Consider the following 12,477-nt stretch of genomic DNA (forward strand, 5'->3'; position numbering starts at 1 on the left):
GGGTGATCGCGGCTCCTCTGCCCCCGAAAAAGCTCCTCTTAGGGAGCCCGAAGATATCCGGGGCTCGAGTCCGGGTTCTGCTGGCTCTGAACACTCACCAAAAAAATCCTCCTGGAGACCCCTGGCTGGAGTTATTTAGGAATTTAGCTACTTGAGCTGGGCTTCTTCTGGGACTTTCAGCAGCCTTGTGTTCCTCACCTTGGAGTGAATGAACCTTGTCAGTCTTGCTGGTATCATTTGCTCCCTTTCCTCCAGTGATTTTAGCAAACTTTTCAAGGAAGGACAAGAAAATATTTTCTTTTTCCCTGGCCATCCACAAAAGCCATTTTCCTCATAAGTTCTCCCATAAGTTCCCCAGGATGAAGGAGGGACTGTGTCCAAGTTTCCAAGAGTTCTTCCAGAAAGAACCACAATCTCCTCAGAGGAAGGAACCATGCTGTTGTCAAAGGCACTTGGGGTCAAAGAACAGTGCCTGAACTCACTGTGCCAAAATATTGTTGCAATATGGTTAAGAATACTGGTAGAGAGATGCCTCTGCCCCAATTAAGGTGCTAACAAGACCAAATCCAAAGTAGATTTTATTAAACAGTAAATGTGAGGTAGAGAGAGAGATCGAAAAAAGGGAAAAGGAGGGGAGAGCAAGTGAGTGACAGGGACAGAGTGGAGCAGGGCAAGTGTGACATTGTCCCCTGTGTGTGTGTTGCCATCCCACGGTGGGGGTTTTACACCTGAGCCAGTTTGGGTAAGGGGGGTGGTGTTCACCCCCCAGAGCAGGGATTACCCCACTGTTTCAGGGTGCAATGTAAGATGTAACCAAATGCATGTTTTCAATCACCATCTTCATCAACTGTTATAAACAGGTGGGGCAGTGTTCTTTATCTCTTCCATGACTCAGCCCTGATAACGCCCTCCAAGGGAGATATCTTCTGTGAATGTGCCATTGAGTGTCAATGCAGGACTGATAAAATTCCATCATCCCATTGTGGGATGCTCCGCCCAGGGGGAGGATCCGAGCATTCCTACCTGGATATAGGCTGAGGCTTGAAGCACCAGGAGCACCTTGCCTACTGGATTCCCAGAGGACAAGAGCTCCATAACAACCACTGGACCTTCAGAGGAAGACCAGACCCTTCTACAGGATCACTACTTTGACAGAATCACGTTCATCACCCCAACAGGACTGCACCCACCATTTAATGGGACTGCTACCACCACCTTGACCAACAGGGTGTCAGGTTATATCCTGACTCTGTCAGTTTAAGGTAGTGTTTCTGTATCATTGCCTTGGTCCTAATTTTCTCATTAAATTGTAATTCTGACTTAGACTTTCCCTCATGTTTGCCGTCAAACCAGTACAAAACTCAATGTGCTCATCCCTTGTTTTCCTCCCAAAACAAAATTTCCCATTCCCAAACCTTCACCTGATGGAGGAGAAAGCTGCGAGGAAGAGGAAGATGCCCTGGGAAACCCAGGCAGGTGAGGAGGAAGTCAGTGCTCCTTTCCCCCTCTCTCCTGCTCCAGCTTCCAGCCCAGCACTGCCCCCGGCTGCAGGACAACCCTGGTGCCAATGACATCCTGCAAGTGATGCACTGGGGAGATCTCCTTCCCCTTCCCTCTGGCACGGAGGCAAATCCCATCCTCTCTTTCTCCTTCCTTCCCCAGGTAAGGAGCTGAGGATGGAGACCAGGGAGGAAAAATCTCCACATCAGAACCTTGTGAAAGAGGCCATTTTGAGCGACTCTAGTGCAGAGGAATCCAACATGGAGGAAATGCCACAGAGATCCCACAGGATGAGGGGCTCCAAAGCCAGCCCAGGATTCTCTGAGGAAGAAAGAACCACCCAGAGCCAGGAAGGGGGACAGAGCTTTAGGCAGAGCTCAGAGATGGTGGTTCATGAGCAGCTTTGTGATGGGGAGAAGCCCCACAAGTACTTGCAATGTGGGAAGAGCTTCAAACAGAGCAAGCACCTGGTCAGCCACCACATGATCCACACCGGGGAATGGGCCTACGAGTGTGGGGAATGTGGGAAGGGCTTCAGCTACAGATCCACCCTTGTGACCCACCAAGGCATCCACACTGGGGAGAGGCCCTGTGGGTGTCCCCAGGGTCAGAAGAGGTTTCACACCAGCTCCAGGCTCCTCCAGCACCCACAGATTCACTCGGAGGAGAGGCCCTACTGCTGCCCTGACTGTGGAAAGGGCTTCAACCACAGCTCCCACCTCATCAGGCACCAGCGCATCCACACAGGGGAGAGGCCCTACCAGTGTGCCACATGTGGGAAGAGGTTTCACACCAGCTCCCATCTCCTCCTGCATGAGCGGATTCACGATTCACACAGATGAGAGGCCATTTTGCTGTCCCGACTGTGGGAAGGGTGTTGAAGTGAGGGGAGAACGACCATTGTGCATCGAACTCGATTTATTGATCGATCAGTCAGCTTAAATAATAGTGTAAACGAACTTCATGCATATTCCAAAATACAGCTTTATGATAGGCTAACAGAGAAAACTCTAACCACTCCTTTTGTTTTACAATACCGTTGATTGTTTACATCAAACAAAATCAGTGTTCTCACTGTGATACGAACGGTTCTCAAAACTTCCATAACTGTTCCCAGGGTGCCATCTTTTCCCAGAGAGGATGTTACCTTTGTTATGGGAAGACTGCCTGAGAACTTTATTGTTTATACAAGGATGCCTGAGAGAGACTAATTGTTTATAGAAGTCAGGCTGGAAACTGCTTTGAAGCTGCTTCACAGCTACCTGTTACTTTTCTCTCAGCTGCATGGCTTCGTGGCCTTTTTCCTCAAGCCATGCCTGAACTAAACTCTCCACAGAAGGGCTTCAAGCACAACTTCACCCTCATCAGGCACCGGCACATCCACACTGGGGAGAGGCCCTTCGAGTGTCCCCAGTGTGGGAAGAGCTTCATCCAGAGCTCTCACTTGACAAGACACCAACAGAGCCACCAGTAAGGGAGGCCCTGCAAATGCCCCAGCTGCAGGAACAGCTTCATGCACTGCTCTATCTTCATCACCCATGGGAGAACCCACATTGAGAAGAGCCCTTGTGATCCATTTTCTCTGTGATCCATGCTGGGAAGACACCTGCCTGTCGTCCTGCCCCTGCCCATGACATGATGTGGGATTGAAGAACATGAGGGTCTGGCCATGGCCCTGTCATTACATTCACTCCAACCTCAGGTTATTGCCAGGGGCAGGAATGGGACTCTGTATGTCTCTTTCCCTGAGGAGAGGAGTGCCCTTTCCAGGCAAGGGGGAAATACGTGGCCAGGGAGACCCAGTAAGTTGTGTTTTAGATTTCCGTGTAAACAGTTTTATTTATCCCTTCTCTTATCAATATTGTTTCTGTTCTGTATGTTTCTTATCTTGTTGGTGGTCCCAATAATTTTTCTTATCCCAGCCCGGGATCTTTGCCTTTTGTGCTTTCCATTGGAGGTAGGAGGGCAGTGAGGGCAGCGCAGTTTTAGCAGGAGCAGGAAATTGGGGAATCCCATTCCTGAACCCCGGCCCGTGGAAACCGAGCATCCCAGCTGGTCCCAGCCCTGGTGGCCATGGCAACAGCACTGGGAGTGGGTCCCTTGCTGGGGCTGTGGGAACCTCTTCCCTCTTGTGCCCAGGGTCAGGAGTGGAGGGAACGGCTGCAGCTGAGTCGGGGCAGGCTCAGGTTGGATGTCAGGAAAAGGTTTTTGCCCAGAGGCTGCTGGGGCCATGTCCAGGCTCCCCAGGGAAGGGTCCCAGCTCCAGGGCTCTCTGAGCTTCAGCAGCGTTTGGACAGCGCTGCCAGGCCCAGGCTGGCATTGTTGGGGTGTCCTGTGCAGGGCCAGCAGTTGGACTGGAGGATCCTGATGGGTCCCTCCCAGCTCGGCCAGTTCTGTGGTTCTGGGATCCCATGAGCCTGGGGATGGGACTGCCAATGGTTGCCATGGCAATGGGCTCTGGCTGCAGGCCTGAGCTGGTGTCCATGGCAACCACCCCTGGCATGGGGTCTCCATGGAGCTGCTGAGGGACTGACTGTAGCAACAGTGGCCTGTTGATAGTTGCCATGGAAAATGACCATAGCAACAGGGGGCCCCTGATGGTTGCCTGCTAAGGATTAGACTGTTACAGGCTCTCAGAGGGGTTCCATGGGGACTTTCCAAGTGTCTCCAGGCTGTTCCAGAGCTGGAATGTCACAGGCAGAGAGAGGGGCTCCATGGAGATCTCCCAGGGCTTTCTGGGATGGTGAGAAGCCCTGTGGTCAGAGGCAGTCACAGCCATTCCATGGTGACATCCCAGGGGACCTTGGGCTGCAAAGGCACCGATCTGTCAAAGGCACTCACAGGGGCTCCACGGTGACATCCCAGGAGTCCCCAGGCTGCCAAAGAGCCAGGATGTCCCAGACACTCACAGGGGTTCCTGTTACGGGCAGAGTGGGACCTTCAGGCGAAGTTCATTAGAGAAGCTCCTGTTGGGTAACAAGGCGCAGAAAGGATCCCCAATAGCCCCCATAGATCCCCAAATGTCACTGTTGAGTCAGAGATGACACAGACTCAGATCAGAAGGCTAAAGGCCAAAAACCACCCGTTTATTCAATCCTCTTATTTTATACCTTGGTTTGCTACAGGTGGACCTCACTGGTCCTTTAATCAACACATTTCACATGATTGGCCAGTTAAGACAACACCCTTCAGTAAGCACTTTCATGAAAAGAACCAACTTTTTACAAACATTGTTGGGGCACCAGTTATTGATGTTTATTTTATGTTGAGCCTGTTTGGGGACTCCCTGGATGGGGTAAACCCTCCTGTAGCAATTCTGTGCCAGATAAAAGGAGATGCACAGGACTTTTTTGGTCTTCAGCTTCTTGTTTATTGTCATCTTATCTAAAGTTTTGCATTGCTGTCCACACCAGGCTCAGCATGCTGGAAAGACACCTCAAAATGGCCCTAAAATGCACGGTTTCAAGGTCTTTTAATGTTGTCTCATTCAATTAACTCTTAAAATGTGCATTATTTCTACTTATCTGCCAATAACTCATCCCTTGACTATCCACATAAACTCTGCACTGTGCTTTCCTTGACCAATCACCCTGTGCCACCAAAACTGCAAAACATGGAGTAGACGAAAAAGAAGACAGGGACTACACCCCAATTCCTCCATCTTGCTTCCTATCTACAATATACTAAAAATCCCAAAACCTAAATTTCTCTCCCAAGTGACATACTACACTACTCTCCATTATCTATTTCACACTTTGGTAAATTCTAATCTATATCAAAGTCTTGGAAGTCCTCTCCATGGCGAAGGATAAAGACAGTGTTTCTCTGGGGGTCAGGACCCCTCAGAGCAGACACAGAAATATTCCCTGTGCCCTGGATTGCCACACATTTAACCTAAAATCCTTTAACTCTTAATATGTGAAGTTATCCAAAAATGTTCCAGGTAAGCAGGATTATAAGGAGAAGAAATAGAGAACAGAAAGACAGCAGATCCATAGAAAGACACACACATAAGCACCAACTGCTGGGGTACCAGCACTGCTAACAGAGGAACCCCAGGAGAAGGCAGGATCCATACCATAAGCTGGCCTTGTGCTCCGGCTTTTAACCCCCTCGGCCTTCCAGGGCCCGCCCCTGGGGTGAGACTGCCAGTTGTCCAATCAGAGGCAGGGTAGGCACCAGCTGCTGGGGTGTGATTGATTGACAGATCAGCCAATCAGAGCCCGGTTAACACTGCCCCTGCTATGTGACTGACAGCTCTGCCAGGCCAGGGCTGGGGGCAGGGCTCTGTTCCCCCACAAACCAAGGCCTGACCAGGCCCTGGCCCTACACGGGCATTCCGAGCATCCCAAGGTGTCTCGGGACATTGATCTCATCCAGCCTCTGACAGTGACCACAGTGACATTACGGAACCTCATGGAACCAAGGGTCCACGGTGATATGGTGGACCTCCGTGTACTGAGGAGTCCATTGTGGCTGAGAGGCAAGATGTCTTCACAGACTATTCAATGGGTGAATGTAGGGATGTTAGCATCTTTGAAATGGGTCTTAATGTCTCTACTAACTTCAAGAAACATTTTAACTACAGAGGCTGGACAGCTTGGTATAGGAACGTGCTTCTTGTTGACGGAGTGACAAAACTATTCTTTGTTTTCTTAAAAAGGAAAAAAAGCTCAGAAGTTTCTCTCACCAATTATGTGAAAAGACATTTCATAGGAAGCCTCCTGAAACAGAAAAGGGTGTGCACAAGCCTGAACTTCTGAACTCTGGGTTAAAATCACTGGTTCAAGAGGGGAATATGGGGTAGGGGGTTCAAAAAGTCTGTATCGTCTGAGTACCTCAGCCAATGGGGAAAGGAAGGGGGCAACATGTGGCTAGGAGCTTTGATAAAAGGAGGCTGATCCCTCTTGAAACTTCGAGGAGAAAACTCCATGGGCATGTGCCCTGGTGGATTCTCTCCCTTTATTCCATTAAAGTTGAAGGACTCCTCTGTCTCCTTTATGGACACTGGCTTTTCATAGTGTGATTTTCCATACATGACACCATGGAACATCACAGAACCAGGGAGCCATTGTGACACATCAAGGCCCTGTTGGAACAGAAAAACCATTGCTGACAGTACAGAACTCATGGAACCAAGGGGCCATTGGAACAATGCACATCCAAGGACACCATGGTGACACTATGGAACCTCATGGAATCAGGGAGACCATTGTGACACTCTGGTACCTCACAGAATAAGGGGGACCATTACGAAATTCAGGACCCTGTGGAAACAAGGGTCAAGGATGAAGCTGTGGGGCCCGTAGAACCAAGGAGCCATTGGGACACAGTGGGGCCGCAGGGACCCGAGGAGCCATGGTGACATTGCAAGCGCTCAGGGAAGCATGGGGCTATTGTGACACTACAGAAGAAAGGAGAACAATGTGACACTCCAGGGCCTCATGGAACCAAGGAGACCATTGTGACACTGTGGGGCCCTATGCAACCAAGGGCACAGGGAACAGGTGTGGCTGGTTTGGCCTCCCGGGGGCTGCTGGACAGGTCTGGCTGACCTTGGCATGTCAAGGCTGCTTCTCCTCTGCCCCTGAAGCACTGGGACTCTGGGCTTTCCTTCCTATGGGAGAGAATTGTCCTTGCCCTGCAGGAGCTCATGGCCAAAACTGGGATTCCTCTCCCAAATTTTCTTATATGCAAAGATTGTTCCCAGATGAAATCTGCCAGGAGAGACAGATCTGGATGCCTTGGCCACCCAGGGGCCACCTCTCATCTGCCTTTGAAACACTGGGATCATGTGCTTTTCTTTCTTATGGGAAAAAACCATCCATCTCGACCAGGTGCCCATGGCCAAAATTGAGAATCTGCCTCCAGAATTCCCAACATCCAAGGATAGCTCCCAGACAAAAGCTGCCAGGACTGACAAGTCTGGCTGGCCTTGGCTTCCTGAGGGCTGGCACTCATATGCCTATGAAGCACTGTGCTTTCCTTCCTAATGAAAAGGACTTGTCTTCCTGTCCAGGCACCCACAGCCAAATATGAGATTGCACCTCCAAAATGCCCTATGTCCAAGGAGAGTCCCTAGATGAAAGGTGCCAGGACAGACAGGTGTGGCTGTGTTGGCCTAAGGGTGGCCACCTCTCATCTTCTTCAAAAACACTTATACTTGGCTTTTTTTTTATTTTTGGTAAAAACCATCCATCCTGACCCGGTGCCCATAGCCAAACCTGGAATTCTACCTCCAAAACTCTGTACATCCAAGGATTGCTCCCAAATGAAAGCCAGACAGGTCTAGCTGCCCTTGCTGCTTGGGAGCTGTCCCTCACCTGCCTCAAACCACTGTGGCTCAATGCTTTCCTTCCTCTGGAAAAGAACCATCCTTCTTCTCAAGGAGTCCTAGGTCAAAACTGAGATTTCTCCTCTGAAATTCCATATATCCAAGGACTCCTCTATGACAAAAGCTGCCATGACAATCAGGTCTGGCTGGCTTGGGAGCCAGGACAGGAGCCACCTGTCTCCTCTTCTGCCTTTGAAACACTTGGGCTCCATGCCTTCCTTCCTCTGAAAAAGAACTGTCATTCTTATCTACAAAGAAATGGCCAAAATTGGGATTCCACCTCCCAAATTCCCTATATCCAAGGGTTGCTTTCATACAAACACAACTAGAAAAGAGAGGTCTGGCTGACTTAGGCCTCTGATGGCCACCTTTCATTTGCCCCTCAAATATCGGTGTTCCCTGCTTTCCTTCCTATGTAAAAGAACCGTGCTTCTCCTCCAGGTGTCCATGTCTGAAATTGGGATTCCATCTCCAAAATTCTGTATATCCAAGGGTTGCTCCCAGGTAAATCTGCCAGTACCATCAAGTCTGGCTGTCCTTGGCCTCTGGTGGATGCCCTTGCAACACTGGGGCTGGGTTCTTTCCTTCCCATGAAGATCCCTGGGACACTGTGGGGACCTCATGGAACCAAGGGGATCATTGTGGCACCACTGGAGCCCATGGAACCAAGGGGATCATTGTGGCACCACTGGGGCCCATGGATCCAAGGGGATCATTGTGGCACCACTGGAGCCCATGGAACCAAGGGGATCATTGTGGCACCACTGGAGCCCATAGATCCAAGGCGATCATTGTGGCACCACTGGAGCCCATGGAACCAAGGGGCCATGGTGACCCAGTGGGGCTTCATGGAACCCAGAGACCATTATGACTCTGTGGGGCCTGATGGAACCAGGAAGACCATTGTGACCCTTCAGGGCCTCGTGTCACCAAGGGGGCATTATGACACCTCAGGTCCTCATGGAAGCAAGAGACCACTGGGACACTGTGGGGCCCCATGGAACCAAGGGAACAGGGAGCAGGTCTGGCTGCAAGCACTGAGCTTGGCCAGGGTCACGGAACCATCTGCAGGCCCCGGGTGAGATATGAACTCTTTCAGTGCTTCCATCCTCCCTCGAGTCAGAGAAAAGGACAAAGTGCAGGCACATAGAGGAGCAACATGAAGACGCCGAGGGCAGAGAAGAGGAAGTTGAGTCCCAGATGGGAGGGATGAGGAGATGTCCTCATCTTGGGGCTGAAATCCTCTTGTAACGCTATGAAGAAGGATGTAACTGATACATCAGACTCTCCTTTTCCCTGTATCGCATTGAAAAGTACGAGGAAATTACTTGTTCAGCAAAGCCCTCCATGCTAAAGTAGCAAATTTCAAAGTAGCTGTGATCCCATGAGAAGTTTGAACATGGAAAAAGGGAAGCGTGATGAGATCCTGTGCCTTCACAGGGAGAAGAAAAAGATGTCCTCAGAGATGAAGATGATTTCAGAAATAGATGAGGAAAACCTTTGCTCTTACACAACTCATCTTTTAACTAATACCCCATAAGTTGACATGGCCCATAAACACAACTGTAAAAGAGCTTTGAAAAAATGGGAGGGATGTCACAATTGCAGATTTTTCTGGGCAGTTGCTATTCATGGAAATTGAGAGTGACAAGAGAAGTGTCTCTTCTGGACAAGTCTCCGTAGCATGAAAGAGAGACTCCTCTCCTTAATTGAACTCAAGAAAGACTATTCTAGTTGGGGTAAACTGACTGAAAATTTTAGGTTTGTCTCTTTATATTGTCAGTAACAAAGAAAAGGTTGTAGGGAGAGAAGTTTTCTGAAAGTTTTGTTCTTATTACTCATTCTTTTAGTTGCTATTAATGAACTTTTCCTTATACCCTCTTAAAGTTTTGAGCCTGCTTTGCCGTTCTCCTAATCTTATCACACAGGAGGAAATGAGTAACTATATTCTAGTGAGTGCACTGGTAATTAGCCAACACTGAAGCCACCAAAATAATTGCTGCATTCTCCAAGAAATCTCAAATTGGCGAACCAAAACCACTACAGTAACATTTCTGATGAACTGCACTAGAGCAGAGGGAAATCAAGGCAGAGCCATGGTTTGTCAGGACTTGCTTGATCCTAATGAGCCCTGTGGTGCATTTGGAGCTGAGCCCTGGAACCTCAGGGTCTGAGAGGAGATTGCACAAACCTTTCCAGGAGTCAAAGTCAGAAGAAAACCCCAAAGTGTCTCAAATCATGGATGCATCCGACTGAGGTCCATCTGCTACACAGGCTCGTCATGGACTCCTTGGAAGAGAGAACTGGAGGCCAGGATGGCACAAAAACTTCTCAGAGATTCAGTGTGGAAAGGAAAATCGGGAGTACCTTAAAAATCTTGAGTAACTCAAAGTATTAATAAGCCCCACTACATGTCAATACAAAGCTCTCAAGGGACTCGTTAAAGCAGATAATTACGGCCATGATTGCAGAAACTTCTCACAGATTGAGTATCAAAAGGGAAACACCAAGTACCTTAAAATAACTGAAGTACCTTGAATCATTAATGAGCCCACTGAATGTTGTTACTGACAAAGCCTCTCCAGGGACTCATTACAGCAAATAATTGGAGGCCATGATTGCACAAATCTCTCAGAGACTCAAAGGCAAAAGCCAAACCCAAAGTCCTTTGAAAAACTCTGTGAGCATTCAGGAGCCCCCAGGGCCATTACTGAGCAAGGCTCCCCAGGGACTCCTTCCAGCAGATCCTTGAGGCCATTGGGATGTGGGCTAGGGGTGGATGCTGAGGGCAGGACAATGGGCTGACAGTGCCCAGCCTGGCTGGGGCTGTGCCAGGAGCCCCAGGACCTCAGGACAAGGTGTCTCCTCCCAGCCCTTAATGGCACAGAGCCTGCTGTGCCCCAGGGCACCAAGACTTGGCTTCTCTTTGTCCCCACCTGTCATCACTGCCTCCAGTTCTCTGCTCTGCCTGGGGCCTGGGGACACTTTCTCAGTTGTGTTCCTCAGTGGAACCCATTAAAAGTCCAAGAAACTTTGGAGTTGGATTCTGACTTGGAGTTCTGGAGAGGTTTCTTCAGCTCCCTCTCAGGGACTCATGTTCAGGGCCTGAGAACAAAGCCTGTGCTGCTGAGCTGGGCTGGGCTCGTGGCACAGAGGCAGCTCCTGGTAACCAAGAAGAGCTTCAAAAGCACATTTCTCTTGATGAGCAGCTCTTCTGCCAGCCCAGCAGGGCCGGGGCACTGCCTGCAGCCACCCTGGGCACAGCACAGAAGCACAGAGAGCTTCAATCAGTCAGGGCTGGGAAGGTGCTGAGAAGTGTCTGGGGCTGCAGGACAATGCAGCTGCAGCTCCTGGAGCCATCTCCTGCAGTTGGAACATCCCAATGCCTACAGACCCTGTGAGTACAATTCTGAGTATTTTTGGTTCAGGGGAGGTGAAATGCTCATCAAACTCTGATATGCTGAGGGGTTCTAATCAGTCATAGAATATTTCCAAGTCAAGGATTTTAACAAAAATGAGAAAATTTCCTAAGACTTTGAAATCAGTTTCCTGCTTTTGGAGAATGGCAAGAAGGGGGGATAAATATTAAAGGTAGGTTATGAATTATTAATTATGAATTTTGACAAGTGTCTGAGGCATCTGAAACTCTTACTTTTGGTGATTGTAGGGTCACAGGAGATCCCTAATGTGCTTTCAGTCTTTCTGTCCATGGACAGCACCAGCATCACCTTTGCTGGAGCCATCAGGCTCAGTCTGAGCTCTCCTTTCTCCAAGCTGCAAATAGAACCTGCCTCCAGCCAGTGCCCTGCAAACAACCAGGGTTCTGTCAGGCCAAGGAGAGAGCACAGAGATTTGGGGTCTGTGAGTGTTGGCAGGGAGAGATCAGGCACAGGAAAACACCTGCAGAAGGGAAATCTCCAGGAAGCAGAGAAAAGATTGGGCAATGAGAGGAAACAAAACCCAGCAATACTGTGGCAGGGAGAGTTTAGAGATGTCCACAGGACCCCCTCCAGTGCAGCCCCTCCCTCTGAAAAAGCCCCCTCCCTCCTGTGCCCCCAGCCAAGCCTCTGTCCTCAGGACTGGGGTTCCAAGGCGTGCAGCCCCTCCTGTGCAGGCAGAGCTGCACCAGAACTATGGGGCAGCTCTGCAGCCCCAGGCCCAGTTCCCTCTGCAGAGCACAGGGCTGGGAGCAGCTGCCTGGCACTGGGGACTCTGGCAGGGGGCACAGCTGGCTCAGGGTGACGCTGTCCCCAGTGCCCGGCTCTGGGCAATGCTGTCAGTGCAGCCAGGGAAGGAGCTGCATCTCCCTCAATCCAGTGCCATCATAAGGACACTTGGGACTCTCTCTGAGATTTCAGTCCAAGCAGGGAGCTCCAATCCAGGGTACAAACCTGTCCTAGAGCCTCTCTGTGTTATCTGAAAGCCCCAGGGTGAGGCACAGAAATTCTAGGTTGAGAAAATGCCATTGGGTTGGTCAAATGAGCCCTGTGTGCCCTTGGGTGCAAATGTGGGGCTGAGACTATAAGAAAGCGATGGACATTTGGTGGACTGTGGGGGATCCATATGCTCTCAGCATTATCAGGATGGTTTTTAAAGGAAACATCAGAGCATTATCATCCTCTGTCTGAGAATGCTGAAAGCCC

At 49.9% G+C, this 12,477-nt stretch overlaps 1 pseudogene; it reads left to right on the forward strand.

Moving 5' to 3' along the window:
- Nucleotides 1-1,676: 1,676 nt before the first annotated feature.
- The window catches only part of LOC132086157 (zinc finger and SCAN domain-containing protein 2-like), a 125,505-nt pseudogene continuing 114,704 nt past the window's right edge, over nt 1,677-12,477 (forward strand).

The sequence above is a fragment of the Ammospiza nelsoni genome, chromosome W (genome assembly GCF_027579445.1).
Source record: "Ammospiza nelsoni isolate bAmmNel1 chromosome W, bAmmNel1.pri, whole genome shotgun sequence".
NCBI lineage: Eukaryota > Metazoa > Chordata > Aves > Passeriformes > Passerellidae > Ammospiza > Ammospiza nelsoni.